Here is a 14,283-nt window from a genome sequence, read left to right on the forward strand (position 1 = left end):
CTCGGTAGGATCGAGAGACAAGAGGAGGCCAAAGCGAAGGGGCAAATGACCATAAGGGGGAATAGTAGATCCTCGCTGACCCCCTAGGTTTGATGTGGAGGTTTTAAAAGGGCCCCGCGGGGGGAAAAAAAAAAATAATAATAATAATCGAACGGCTGAATGGATTTGCACGAAACTTGGCAAAATTGTAGGGACTGGTAGCCCGATGTGCCTTTGCTAGGTCTCAATATATGTGCTTCAGTGGATTTTGAGAAATTAACGTTCAAAAAAAGATATATATCTGTAACAGCGCACCGCTTCGCGTACTTTTCGCGTTACGGAGCTTTGCGAAGCGAAGCTGATTGGCTCTCCGGTGTCTGTAATCATTCCAAACAGTACGTAGCGGCCGCCATCTTGTCTCTCGGTAGGATCGAGAGACAAGAGGAGGCCAAAGCGAAGGGGCAAATGACCATAAGGGGGCATAGTAGATCCTCGCTGACCCCCTAGGTTTGATGTGGAGGTTTTAAAAGGGCCCCGCGGGGCAAAAAAAAAAAATAATAATAATAATCGAACGGCTGAATGGATTTGCACGAAACTTGGTAAAATATTAGGGACTGGTAGCCCGATGTGCCTTTGCTAGGTCTCAATATATGTGCTTCAGTGCATTTTGAGAAATTAACGTTCAAAAACAAGATATATATCTGTAACAGCGCTCCGCTTCGCGGAGATAAAATTATATCTGTATTACCTAGCTGTTGCTAACACCAGTTAGCGACGGCTAGTAGGAGATAGCGACCATCTTGGGCCCCACTTTGCATGTGAGTGATATTTATCACTAATGACATGCAAAGTGGGCATGCCAAGATGTTAGCGACTGGAAACAGTCGCTAACATCGCTATCTCCTATTATCAACTTTTGGAAATATTCGAGATAAGCGCGAATATCTCCAAAAAGTAACAGCTGCCCTGAGCAGTTCTTAGCCATGTTATCCAATGGGAGGTGGATAACATGGCTAAGAGCATTAGCTCGGTAATGCATGAATATCGCTGAGTTTTCAGCGATATTAATGCATTGCGGTCGTTTTTTATCGTATTTGCGATAAACCTTGATAATAGCAAGGTTTATGTGCGATAATTTCTGACGGTAAAAAAATCTTTGCAATGCATCGTTAGGGATAAATATCGCTTAACTTTGGTAATATGCCCCAACGTCTGTTAACGTTCGATTCGAAGGAAATCAGGAAGTGTTGAAAAACATTGTCTGCGCCATCTTGTTTTTTTTTAAATGCCACACTTTTGTCGTGCACGGCAGCCATTTTAGATGCCTTGACCAGACCCACTCTGTGCACGCTGTCGATCCTTAGCATGGCTCCCCACCCTCGCAAGCATCTCACCCAGGCAGTGGTCACCCCCGCTCTCTGTCTTATGCATGGGTAATAAACCTCCCCCCATCTGCGCTGCTCTTCCCTGAGAATCACACCCTGTGCCCGCCCGACACCTCCCTTTCGCCCTATTCACTACCGCACCCTCTGACACTCCTTTTCCTCTGTGTCCGATTGTCCAGGCCGGTCCTAGGCTATCAGCTAGCCCTGCAGATGTAGTTTATGGCCACAGCTGTAAAGAATCACCCCTCTTCAAAGGAGTTATAGTAGATCAAGGCCCACACTCGATGAGATCCGTCACAGCAGAAGCGTTGCTATTATCTGAAAACCATCCTGTATTGTGATTGGGGAGGGGACCGAGCGTGAAGCGGAAGATTCCAGGGATGACTCTTTGTACATTAAAGTTTTTACAATTATGTGTCACATTAAAAATATATAGCACTCCGACAAAGTAGTAAGATTATAAAACTTTAATAATTTATAAATATATACAAGAAAACAAAAATAGTAATAACATATAAACATTTTTAGGGAAAAACAACGAAGTAGCGGTCGGCTGTGCGAATAGTCCCAACGCAGCACAACGTCCAGATTTCCGGCGTGGGGCGTCGCGGGGGGTGGGTCATCAGTAGCAAACTGTTGTGCGAATAGTTCCAAGGCAGCAGAACGCGCCGAAATCTAGATGACACGAAAGTGATGTCTAGTAAGTTGCCACCCAGCAAATAACGGCGTGGGGCGTCGCGGGGGGTGGGTCATCAGTAGCAAAGTGTTGTGCGAATAGTTCCAAGGCAGCAGAACGATGGCACCAAGGTGATGTCCAGTAAGTTGCCGCACTGGTTTTGGTATCCTACAATGCTGCTCCGAATAACGGCGTGGGGCGCCCCGGGGGAGGCGGTGTGAACGGGCCTCTCCAGGTGGAGTGTCATCTGTTGTAGTGGGGCGCCCCTTTACCGTTTCAGTTGCCATTCCGTCCGTTTTTGGTCCACTGTGTCAAAAGCACCAATTCAGCTGAGTTGCGCCCACTCTTGCGGTGCAGCGATAGGCGGCTGTCACAGGACTCTCAAAATGGCGGCAGGCTCTTTCCTTTTTGGGCCTGGTCCACTGAAATGGCCCTGGGACACCTTGGAAATCGGACGCTTGTCTGCTAGGTCTTGGACCCCATTCTCGAAAGCGTCCCCTCCGCATTGAGAATTCATCAAAAGTTTTGGGGGCCCCGACTCCTGCAGGCTTCTGGTGGGGAGCGGCTGCCATGATTGCTCAAGGAATGACCACGACGGAGCTACGAGATGGTGGTGCTCTCATGCTGACGCCAGCTTCAGTCTGAAACATCCAGAAACAAGGTGGGGCTTTTATCGTTTGGGAAAAAAAAAAGTTTTCATCCAATGAAAAGTGTTGTTTTTAGGTCATATGATCAAGCCTTCCATCATTAGGAAACCAAAAGTAAAATGAACCAATGAAAAGTTTTATAAACAAGTCACATGACCTGTTATGTGGCATAGGGTATAAAATGCGGAGAAAATACGTTGGCACGTGAGGCGGCGTCAGTAGCGGACCGATGTGCGAATAGGCCGAAGGCAACACAACGCGCCAAGATCCGGATGGCACCGAGGTGGTGTCCAGCAAGTTGCAGCACTGGTGTGGCCATCCTACAATGCTGAAAGTCGGCGTGGGGCGCCCCGTTGGCCTGTGAGTTTGCGTCAGTAGCGGACCGATGTGCGAATAGGCCGAAGGCAGCACAACGCGCCAAGATCCGGATGGCACCGAGGTGGTGTCTAGTAAGTTGCCGCACTGGTGTGGCCATCCTACAATGCTGAAAGTCGGCGTGGGGCGCCCCGTTGGCCTGTGAGATGGCGGCAGTAGCGGACCGATGTGCGAATGGGGCCAAAGGCAGCGCAACAATATTTTCTGACTAGAAGACACCACAAGGCGCTGAGATGCCAAGCTCCGGATGGCACCGAGGTGGTGTCTAGCAAGTTGTGCCACTGGTGTGGCCATCGTACAATGGTAAAAGTCGGCGTGGGGCGCCCTGTTGGCCTGTGAGATGGTGTCAGTAGCGGACTGATGTGCGAATGGGGCCAAAGGCAGCGCAACAATATTTTCTACAATATTTTCGGAGTAGAAGACACCACAAGGCGCTGAGATGCCAAGATCCGGATGGCACCGAGGTGATGTCTAAGTTGCGGACCGATGTGCGAATGGGGCCAAAGGCAGCGCAACAATATTTTCTGAAGAGAATACACCACAAGGCGCTGAGATGCCAAGATCCGGATGGCACCGAGGTGATGTCTAAGTTGCGGACCGATGTGCGAATGGGGCCAAAGGCAGCGTAACAATATTTTCTGTATGGAAGATACCACTAGGCGTTGAGATGCCAAGATTCGGATGGCACCGAGGTGATGTCTAGCAAGTTGTGCCACTGGTGTGGCCATCGTACAATGGTAAAAGTCGGCGTGGGGCGCCCTGTTGGCCTGTGAGATGGTGTCAGTAGCGGACTGATGTGCGAATGGGGCCAAAGGCAGCGCAACAATATTTTCTGACTGACACCACAAGGCGCTGAGATGCCAAGATCCGGATGGCACCGAGGTGATGTCTAAGTTGCGGACTGATGTGCGAATGGGGCCAAAGGCAGCGTAATAAGATTTTCTGTATGGAAGATACCACTAGGCGTTGAGATGCCAAGATTCGGATGGCACCGAGGTGATGTCCAGCAAGTTGCTGTACTGGTGTGGTCATCCTACAATGCTGAAACTCGGCGTGGGTCGCCCCATTAGCCTGTGAGATGGCGTCAGTAGCGGACCGATGTGCGAATAGGCCGAAGGCAGCACAACGCGCCAAGATCCGGATGTCACCGTGGTGGTTTCATAGTTGAGAGGCACTTCATCTGCAGTGGGGCGCCGAGATCCGGATGGCACCGAGGTGCTGTCTAGCAAGTTGCTGTACTGGTGTGGTCATCCTACAATGCTGAAATGTAGTGGGGCGCCCCTTTACCGTTTCAGTTGCCATTCAGCTGAGTTTCGGCTGCTCTTGATGCTACAGCGACAGGCGGCTGCAAGAGGACTCTCAAAATGGCGGCCTGTTCTTTGGATTTGGGCCTGGTCCACTAAAATGGCCCTGGGACACCTTAGAACTCGGACGCTCGATTTTTTTTTCCTTTCCTGTACATTCAAAAAAGGTAAATGCCCGGTACGTTACACGCTTCATCTGCCACGATGAACTCTCCAGAGGAACCGAAAAAAAATATAGTTGTGGTAACTATACTATGCATCGTCATATGGAGAGGTGGCACCAATTAATTATAGTGCTGCATAAAAGAGAGATTTGGAGGAGAACCCCTGACCTGCTAGTACATTCATCAAAGAAGTGGCACTGAGAGCTTCAGAGGCAAGGGAAACGGTCCCAAATATTTAGAAGAACTTTGGAAAGATTAAAATGACATGTTTAGATTGTGGCAAATTAATTTCATGTGGACAGATGAGTGTTACTCTAATAAATACAGCATATGAACGTCATCATAGTCGATGGTTGGTAGAGACATTTTGACTATATCCTGGACCTGCCCGTCCTCGCCCAAAATGGCGCCGGAATAAATGGGACTCGTAACTCCTTGTTGTGTACTGGTTGCAGAACCTTGAAATCACGAGATACGTATGCAGTTTTGAAGCACATGGCGGGCGGGGACGAGAATTGATTGAATATTTCGACATCCCTATTGATATTAAGTTCTGATGTGTTATTGATTACTGTACTGTTGAAAGTTCGAATTAACGTCACCCATGGTACTTGCCCGCAAATGTATATCTAGATAATTTTATTGTAAGTGGCCCTGTCGTATTTTAATTATAAAATGTACGTCCACCGATTCCGTAACTGTTAGACACCTTAGTTCTTGCAACCTAATGGCCCGCCCGTTACGTTCCTCTACAGTGTAAATGTCTATTCATCATATACGATTACAGTTTGCTCTGTGGCAGGCCCACGTGGTTATAGGCTCGTATTTGTATAATGAAATTTTCACAATAAAGGTTTTTAAAAGAAAACATGGTAGTAGTATATACATTGGTAAAGTTTTTAATAATAGTCACTGTTTTAGAATCATTAAAAGGCAAGTGAAATAAAGCAGACCAATTACATGAAGGGTAAAAGGTATAATACGAAGGAACGCAGTAAAGATAAATGGTCAAGGGCTGTTGTGTTTTCTATTCCTGCAACATAAAGTGATCGATAAGAATCTCATATTCAGGCGTATCGGCGACTAAGACAGCAGGTCGACCCTCTTTTGCTCAACGGCTCCGTCATGGGACGAAGAAACGCTCTTTTTCTCGAAAAAAGAATATATTTTACTTGCAGGACAGTTGTAAATTTTCCGGGAAAGTACATTAGCCTGGAACATTATAACATATATTTAAGAAAAAATAATGTTCGGAAGTAATAAAAAGCGTAATTTTTAGGTCATATGACCAAGCCTTTCATCATTAGAATAAGAAAAGTAAAATGAACCAATGAAAAGTTTTATTAACAAGTCACATGACTTGTTATGCTTACGTTACGCGCTGCGCGCCCCGGATGACTTCCGGATGCGCTAACGCGGCGCGTCATATGACGCATTACGCGACAACGCAGGTCCAGAATATAGTCAAAATGTGTCCACCAACCAGCGGTCGGAACACAACCCCTTTCAGCAGGCTAAATAGTTCTGTTAAATGACAACAGAAGGGACAGGCAACAAGAACCATCAGTCAAAGAGGGGAGGGCTAGTTCTTCTCTACCGGGTTACATTGGGGCGCTACCAGAACTGATCGAATTGGTAGTCTACAGTGTTTCTGGATGTTTCAGACTGAAGCTGGGGTTAGCATGAGAGCAGCACCATTTCGTAGCTCCGTCGTGGCCATTCCGCAACCAATCATGGCAGCCGCTTTTTATCGTTATTTTGGGCGGGGTGGGTGGCGGAGCCGAGCTGTTTTGCAGCCATCATTGTGTGGAGCTCAGTTCATTTCACTAGTTTTGTATTTGTCATGAGGGGTTGTTCCTAATGTTTCTATTTTAGCGAGGTCAAAAAGAGATCCCATTAGTGGCCTACTGATTTTGCTCGATTCCTTTTCTTTTTTTTTTACACGATTTTTCGTTATCTGCAAAGACTAAACAGAGTATTGCGACTCTGTGTTTGTTTGTAAATAGAGAATGAACCAAAGAGAACCAATTCTAAAACAGTAAATACTTGGATAACAATCAATCAAATGGAGAGAGAAGCAGGCACGACGTATTACAACGGGGGCAAAGGCCTGCGTTAACTACCCTTCACTATGTGCAAAGAGAGAGTACTCCTAATAGAAATGAGGGGGGGGGGGGGCACCATTCAAAGCAGATCAGTGTGCATAAACACGAAAATGTTTTCACTTACCACGTACTTGACATTCGACAGCTTATGATATTTGCTATTAAAAAACCATTGAAATTCACTGAAAAAACCATAGGTTATAGACCATATATAGTTAGGAATTAGCATTTACAAAACCTTGAAAATTCACTGAAAAAACCATAGGTTATAGACCATATATAGTTAGGAATTAGCATTTAAAAAACCTTATTTTACTCACACAAAACCATTGAAATTCCATATATAGTTAGTTGCACTAACTATATATCGCGCACCCGCAATCCACTGCTGATGATGTCACATATTACATCATTCATGACATGGTCAGTGACATCACTGATGACATCACTGATGACATCTCAAATGACATCACTGATGACATCACTGATGACATCTCATTTGACATCAATGACCACATCACTGATGATATCATTCATGTGACAATACAATGCATCTCCTCACATTTTAATATAACCTCTGTTTCACCCAGTGTTAAAAACAGAGTATAATTTTTGAAACTATTGACACACCAATACTAGTTACTACATACGTACTCACTGATTCCTACGTCTACACACACATTCACTCATTCACCCATACAATCATTCATACATACAATCACTCATCTTTACAACACTATCATATGCACTCATACATCTATACAGACACTCACACTCTGCCACTCATCCATGGAGTTACTCACACACCTAGTCAGTCCTGTAAAGAATCAATCACACTTCCATTTTCTTGTCTATACAGTTAAACATAGAGCACCTTACATTTTCAAACATATACTAACACATACTTACTTTCTTATAGAATCATTGATACAAGTACACATTGATCTGCACAGAGTCACACACCTCCCAGCCAGCCACACACACACTCAGTCTCCCATACAAATACTTGGACAATCAATCAATAACCCATATAGTTAATCATATAGCTACTGATCAACACATGCAGCAGTTTACAGAACAACAGACATAATGATGCACAAATTAAGACAGTTTAGTCACTAACCCATGCACTCAGTGAGACACATTTAATCACTCACTCATACATTCAGTCATGCACCTACTAAATCCTTCGTCCAGACAGTTATACATCTACTCATTCTTCAATAGGTAAAACATATTTAAACTTTATAGAAACACACAGTCACTGGATGATGTCATCAGTGATGTCATCAGTGATGTCATTTGAGATGTCATCAGTGATGTCATCAGTGATGTCACTGACCATGTCATGAATGATGTAATATGTGACATCATCAGCAGTGGATTGCGGGTGCGCGATATATAGTTAGTGCAACTAACTATATATGGAATTTCAATGGTTTTGTGTGAGTAAAATAAGGTTTTTTAAATGCTAATTCCTAACTATATATGGTCTATAACCTATGGTTTTTTCAGTGAATATATATATATATATATATATATATATATATATATATATATATATATATATATATATATATATATATATATTAATACCCCCAGGCAACCCCAAAATTACCCTTTGTACCAGTGCCAATAGCCCTACCCCCTTAAAATTCTAAAATTACCCTTACCACCCTAATACCCATACCCCCTAAACCCTAAAATTACCCTTACCACCCCAAAACCCAAACCAACCCTGAACCCTAAAATTACCCTTACAACCCCAAACCCTAAAACTTTAAATTACCCTTGGCACCACAAAACCCAAATTTGTCCGAGCCCTAAAATTACCCTGGGCACCCTAAAATTCAAACCCACCCTGAATCCTAAAATTTACCTTGGCACCCCAAAACATATACCCATCCTGAACCCTAAAACTAATCTTGGCAACACAAACCTATACCCCTACACCCCAAAACCCAAACCCACCCTAAACCCTATACTTACCTTATACTTACATGTAAAACACATATGCTTTTACCATGCTTGCCTATACAAAGAAATTCACGTAAAGGCATGTGTGGTAAAGGTATATGCATTATAATGCTTTGCATTGTAATGCTATGCATTGTAATAGCATTGCGATGTAATGGTACTTGCGTTGTAATCTGGCATGCGTTGTAATGGCATGCGTTGTATTGGATTCGTTGTAATGGATATTTCCCTTCTCAGGTGGCCGGTGATGTGGCTGCGGCGTGGGATGTTCAGGATGAGTTTGGCGGAGGTGTTCTTGATGTTCTGCAGTTTCTTTTGGAGTTTCTGGGTGGTGCTGGATAGAGTGCTGACAAGCTCATGGGTGACAGTTTTCCTGTACTCACTGGGGACACACTGGAAGATTTCATGAAGTAGATGGAGCATGTGGAAATAGGAGGAATAAACAACGTTGATTTGGTGGTTTCTTGAGAGAGAGAAGTCCAGGAGGTTGCCAAGGTTTCGCATGTAGTCAGTGGGCGTGGGGGGGGTTCCAAGTGCTGCAGACCCCCTCTGCCTGGGCCACCAAGAGTCAACCAAGGCAGAGGGGGTGGCAACACTTGGGGGTGGATGCCAGGTTGAGGACTTAGGTCTTGTTTGAGTTAGTTAAGCTTGAGGCAGCTGTCCTTCATCCTGGTGGTGACTGCATTTATCCTGTTGTGGAAGTTGCTCTTGGCAGCTGTGGGTTCTTCTGTGAGGTAGAGAATCAGCTGGATGTTATCGGCGTAGGAGACAACATTGAGTCTGTGGTTCTTGACGATGGCTACAAATGGGGCCTGAAGAGCTTGGGGCTCAGGGAGGAGCCTTGAGACCCTTTGCAGCTGATCTCTGTGGGTTTTCAGTTGAATGGTGGAAGTCTTACTCTCTGTGTTCGGCCGGTGAGGAAGGAGCAGATCTATCCAGGGCTTTGTTCCAGATGCTGGCATCGTGGAATCTTGTGCAGAGGGTGTGGTGGGAAACGGTGTTGAAGGCGGCTGAGAGGTCCAGCAGGAAGAGGGAAGTGGTTTCCCATTGGTCGAGGCATTTGCTTTTAGGTTTGAGGCTCCAGATATCTCCTTGGAACAGAAGGAGGCCTGAAGGCCCTTTAACTTCGGCCTTTGTTATGGGCCCAGGTGAAATCTGATAAGCTGCTGCCCCCCTCCACTTGCACATTGCAGCTCGGAATGATAGCAGGCAACATGTAGCAGCAGGCGCTGCTGAATGTGTCAGTTACAAATGGGGTTTTTGTTTGGCTAAGGTATACACCTAAGCCAAGCAGTACCCACCACCACTCAGGTTAATTCAGATGCTAGATTACCTGTGCTCCTCGTCTGATAGCTTGGCGCAGAGGAGGCTTATCAAAGAGGCAATGTGTAAAGTATTTCTGCAACGCATAGTAAAGTAACACAGTGAAAGACAAAGCAAAACACTCCACACTAGTTCTAGAAAAATAGACCATCTTTATGTAATTAAAACCAGGCCTAAAGGACAACAATCTAATAGTCTATCAAGAGTTATGCCAGTACTAGTAACGTTAATAGCTCATCACAGTGCTCAGAAACCTTTGAGGGAGTTACAGCAATCCTCAAATGAGCCCACCGGCCTCCTCCGCCTCGAAAAGGTTTTCAATGCAGTGGGGGTTGAAGTTAGCCTGCACAGGCCTTCGGGACAGTACCTGGGGCTTGGAGTCACTGCTCTAATTGTCGGCGGTCTCGCACACGGGGTCCACGTGGTAGGAAGAGGAGTTGGGCTCTGGCATGGCCGCTGTAGCACAGGCAGGTCTGTGGCCCCATACTGCTGTGTTGGTGGGCCTCACACATGGAGCTCGTGTTGGTAAGAGGTACAGAGGCAGGCAGGACTGGTGTTCAGCCACAGTAGATGCAGTCTTGTGAATCTTCGGCCCAAAGAGCCTGGAGAGAGCGAGCTCAGATCGTTGTGTTGCTAGGCAACCAGAATGCGCTCACGCCACTCGGTGCTCCCGGTGCTGACTGAGGGTAAAGGTCTACACCGCTGCGGTATCTTCAGAAACAGCAGTGTCGAGTACGACTAGTAGCAAAAGGTGACTGAGCGCCAACACAGCAGGCGCTAGACTGTGTGAGTGTGTCTGGTGGCCCAATAACATATAAATATACCTGATTCTTCCATAACAGGGGGAAAGCTAACAAGTTCTTGGGAACTTGTAGGATATAGAGGCCCAGTTGTCCCTCATTGCAGAGGTAGCAGGGAGCAGGCCAACATAGCTGAGCAGAGTGCATAGGCAGTACAGCAAAGCTAGTGACAAAGGGGCAGTCCTTCCTAGCAGCGTTGTACCTCATAGTTGCAGAGTCTCCTCCAGACCCCAAAGTGAACTAATTTGGGGATGTCACAGCGAGGTCCAGTACTAATACCAAAATGTGTCTTTGAAGTGGGGGGACAACAAAAGACGGCTGTCTTTGATCCTCAAAAGGCCCCTGCCCTTTCTTCTCTGGCTCCAGGCACACTACAGGCGGTTATATAGCTATTTGTGTTGGAATAGGCATAGCCCTATTCAGGTGGAGGTGTCAGCCCCTCCCTCCTTCTATGTTTAATGAAGTCTTAGTGCGGTGCTATAATTTGACTTGATAATGTCAAAGCTTTCAAATGTTAAAAAGATACACTTTTTGAAATTTTGAAGAGCGTTCACTTTCACATTTGTAGTCCTGTCAAGTACAACTCATTAGTGGTCAGACTAGTGCTGGTGTCCGCATCACCACACTAGAATGCTTTATTCATTCAAGCTATAGCACACCTGGGCCCTAATCACCTTGCATGCTTTCTGAGTAGCTGCATTTAGGGCGCAAGCACGCTGGCAGTAAGTGCATCGTGGTCTTGAAAAGCATGCAGTCTGTCCCACTTAGTTTCTTGGCAAAATCACATTTCGGCACTGCCTGGAAAAAATAATCACCAATCTCTTGCCAAACTGCCTGCTTTCCCACAGTGTAAAACACTTTCGTCAGTTAGCTCAAGTCATAAACAAAAAAAATTCCTTACCCGGCTGGCAGAGAGTGCTCCAAGTAGAACCAAGGGGTCGCCCTATGCCAACTGTTGTTTTCCAGAAAGGCGATGGACTGTAGGCTACTTAGAGGTGGCAGTGGCCTAGGTGCTGAAAGTTTTCAACCTTGGGGTCTGGTTGCTGGAAATGATCACTGGCGTATCTGTCCTCTGACTCTCTAGCCCCCTGAATGTAGCCGGTGTAAAACCTTAACTCACCATCCCTCCTCTAGTCACATGAGGTGTTCCCATACCTCTGCTCACTACTTCAACAGGATTCTAGAGTTCGGGCCAGCGGCACAGATGCTCACTGAAATGCACACATACTCAAACATACACACAGATTCGTTCACATAGATTCATGTTTAAACATGGCATGCACTTCTTTGCAGAAATATTCAACTCTACGCAAAATTTCACACATCACCATGCTTGCAGAGACCCAGGAGCTCACTTGCACTCATGCACATTCCATTAAAAAACACCTGAATGTATTATTTTATTTGTTTTGTGTAAAACATTATTGTACAGGAAGCACATTGGCTTGAAACATTACATGAATGCAATGTAATTGCTGGTAATAATTATTGTTTTAATTCTTTTAGCACATGAAAAATTGGAGTTAAAACTGGTTGTGATATAATCACATTCAAGATCAGTACTGAGAGATATCGAAAGAGGACAAGTGGTAGTTCTGACTCAGCTGTAACAGGACATTGATCAAAACTCAGCTTCGTGGTCCTTAATCTCAGGCCACAAGGTAGGACATGGTTCTCTATTTACGGCAAAGGTCCACATTCAGCTGTATATGGATGCCAACTGTGTGGTCTTTAGGTGTGGAGGACTGCCTGTTGGCTTATCCTAGCAGAACAGTTCAGAGAGTGTGAGCTTGTAGCGAGTTGAAAGTTCAAGGGAATCATTTTTTGTTTTTCATCATAAACTATGAAAATTCCCAAAATGTTGATTTTGAAATCTTTTATTTTTTTATACACTTTCATTTATTTAACTGTGGCCTGATAATCCCTTACAATCTCTTAATGCTTTTCACCATTAAAGCCTTTAAACCCCAAACTGCCCATATATTTTATCCTTTCTTCCTGCTTAAAAAAGTACTACTCTAGTTCATTATAGCCCTCTACTACTACTTAGTGCTACCCTAAAATCTCCTAACTATCCCTTAAAGCTAATTATACTTGAATTATTAAAATTCATTGCTAGTCTCAGGCCCCTTTATCCCACCTCATTTTAAATGCTCCTGTCTACTTTAGGAGGATGCCTCTTACCCCTGATCCCAGTACACTCATCTTTGCTCTATAATGCATGGCATTTTACCATGTTTTAGGCCACTGTTTTTTTTTCATTCTAGTTTTTTCAGTCGACAATATTTTTTACAGCAATGTTTTTCAGAGTATGTACAGTGAGTTGGATATATAAAATCGATCTAATGTGTTGTGACAGTTCTGACTGTTGTCCATTTAGTAATATGATCACTGATAGGACTAGCACTGTCTGTAGGCTGTAATTTTAGTCTGTCTTGTGTGTAAAATAGGTCATTTCATCAATGTCTAGAATATCAAAATGGTCTAACTGCAATGTTAAACTCTTAATTGAAAAAATATGCATTTATTTTGCTGTGTTGGGTACAGATGAGTACTGGATATATCAGAGATCTGCCTAGAACCCTTTTAAAGGGTATTGCTCAATTAGTCTCTCATTCTTTTGAAGACATTTTTCAATATGTTTTGTATTATTTGCCATCTAAAGTCAAGTCAAAATTAGTACACCCTTTAAATTCTAGGCAGATCACTGAATTGACATGCTCAAGCTTTTCAATCACCACTGGTGTTGTGCATGCTATGGCACCTAGCCTCGAAGCTCACACCATATTTTAATTATTAACAGGATCCCAGGAGGAATTCTGCAAATATTTACAAGGCTATACCGCTTGGGGAACAGCTGTTCGTGCTGCTGCAGTTGCATTCCTGTCAGACTGAAGATGGATGTGGATGAATAATTGCTTTTGCTTGTGTGTGCATGACAATTTATATTAGTGTTTATTTAGTATTTTGCGTAATATCGTTTTTGTGTCTTCAACCAAGGGAATTTTAAAAAACAGGCTAGGTTTTCTATTTCCAATCTGATATATTGCTGGACACAATGAACACAGTTGACAGTTTACTCATAAACCCATTTTTGGGTTTGACACATGCAGATAAACTGCAAGTGAAAACATTAGGAGCTGATAAACCTTAAATTAAAATTGAGCAGTCGACAAAAGATAGGGGAAAGGGGTACACACGTCGCTTTACCAGTACCTGGTATGATAGGATTGAGTGGCTTACTGGTAGCGCTTCTAAAAATGCTTTATTCTGTTTCCCATGCTTACTCTTTGGAGGTGAAGTTACCTGGACAAAAACAGGAGTTACTGACCTAAAGCATCTGGCTGAAAAAATAATAAAACATGATTCCTGTAAATCCCATTTGACAAATATGTTGAAATTATCTCTCTTTGGAAAATCGGACATTGTACAGCAATTAAACGAAGCATACCGTGTGGGAGTAAGAAAACATAATGCAGAAGTGGATAAAAACCGATACATTTTATCAAAATTGATTGACTGTATTCGATTTTGTGGTGCCTTTGAAT

The 14,283-nt window shown here is 44.2% G+C and overlaps 2 protein-coding genes across 6 annotated transcripts in view; one reads left to right on the top strand and one right to left on the bottom strand.

Moving 5' to 3' along the window:
• Positions 1-14,283, bottom strand: part of LOC144825247 (uncharacterized) — a 300,861-nt gene that overhangs the window by 72,171 nt on the left and 214,407 nt on the right. The window lies entirely within an intron of this gene.
• Positions 1-14,283, top strand: part of LOC144825246 (F-actin-capping protein subunit alpha-1-like) — a 523,698-nt gene that overhangs the window by 68,186 nt on the left and 441,229 nt on the right. For 3 of the 4 annotated variants that reach the window (XR_013609351.1, XR_013609350.1, XM_078684085.1), the window contains exon 2: positions 12,242-12,396. The exons of the other annotated variant lie outside the window; for it this stretch is intronic. The gene's annotated coding sequence lies outside the window, so the exon portion shown is untranslated. The remainder of the gene's footprint in view (positions 1-12,241; positions 12,397-14,283) is intronic. 4 annotated transcript variants of the gene reach the window in all.

This window comes from Lissotriton helveticus, chromosome 3_1, assembly GCF_964261635.1.
Source record: "Lissotriton helveticus chromosome 3_1, aLisHel1.1, whole genome shotgun sequence".
Classification (NCBI taxonomy): Eukaryota; Metazoa; Chordata; class Amphibia; order Caudata; family Salamandridae; genus Lissotriton; species Lissotriton helveticus.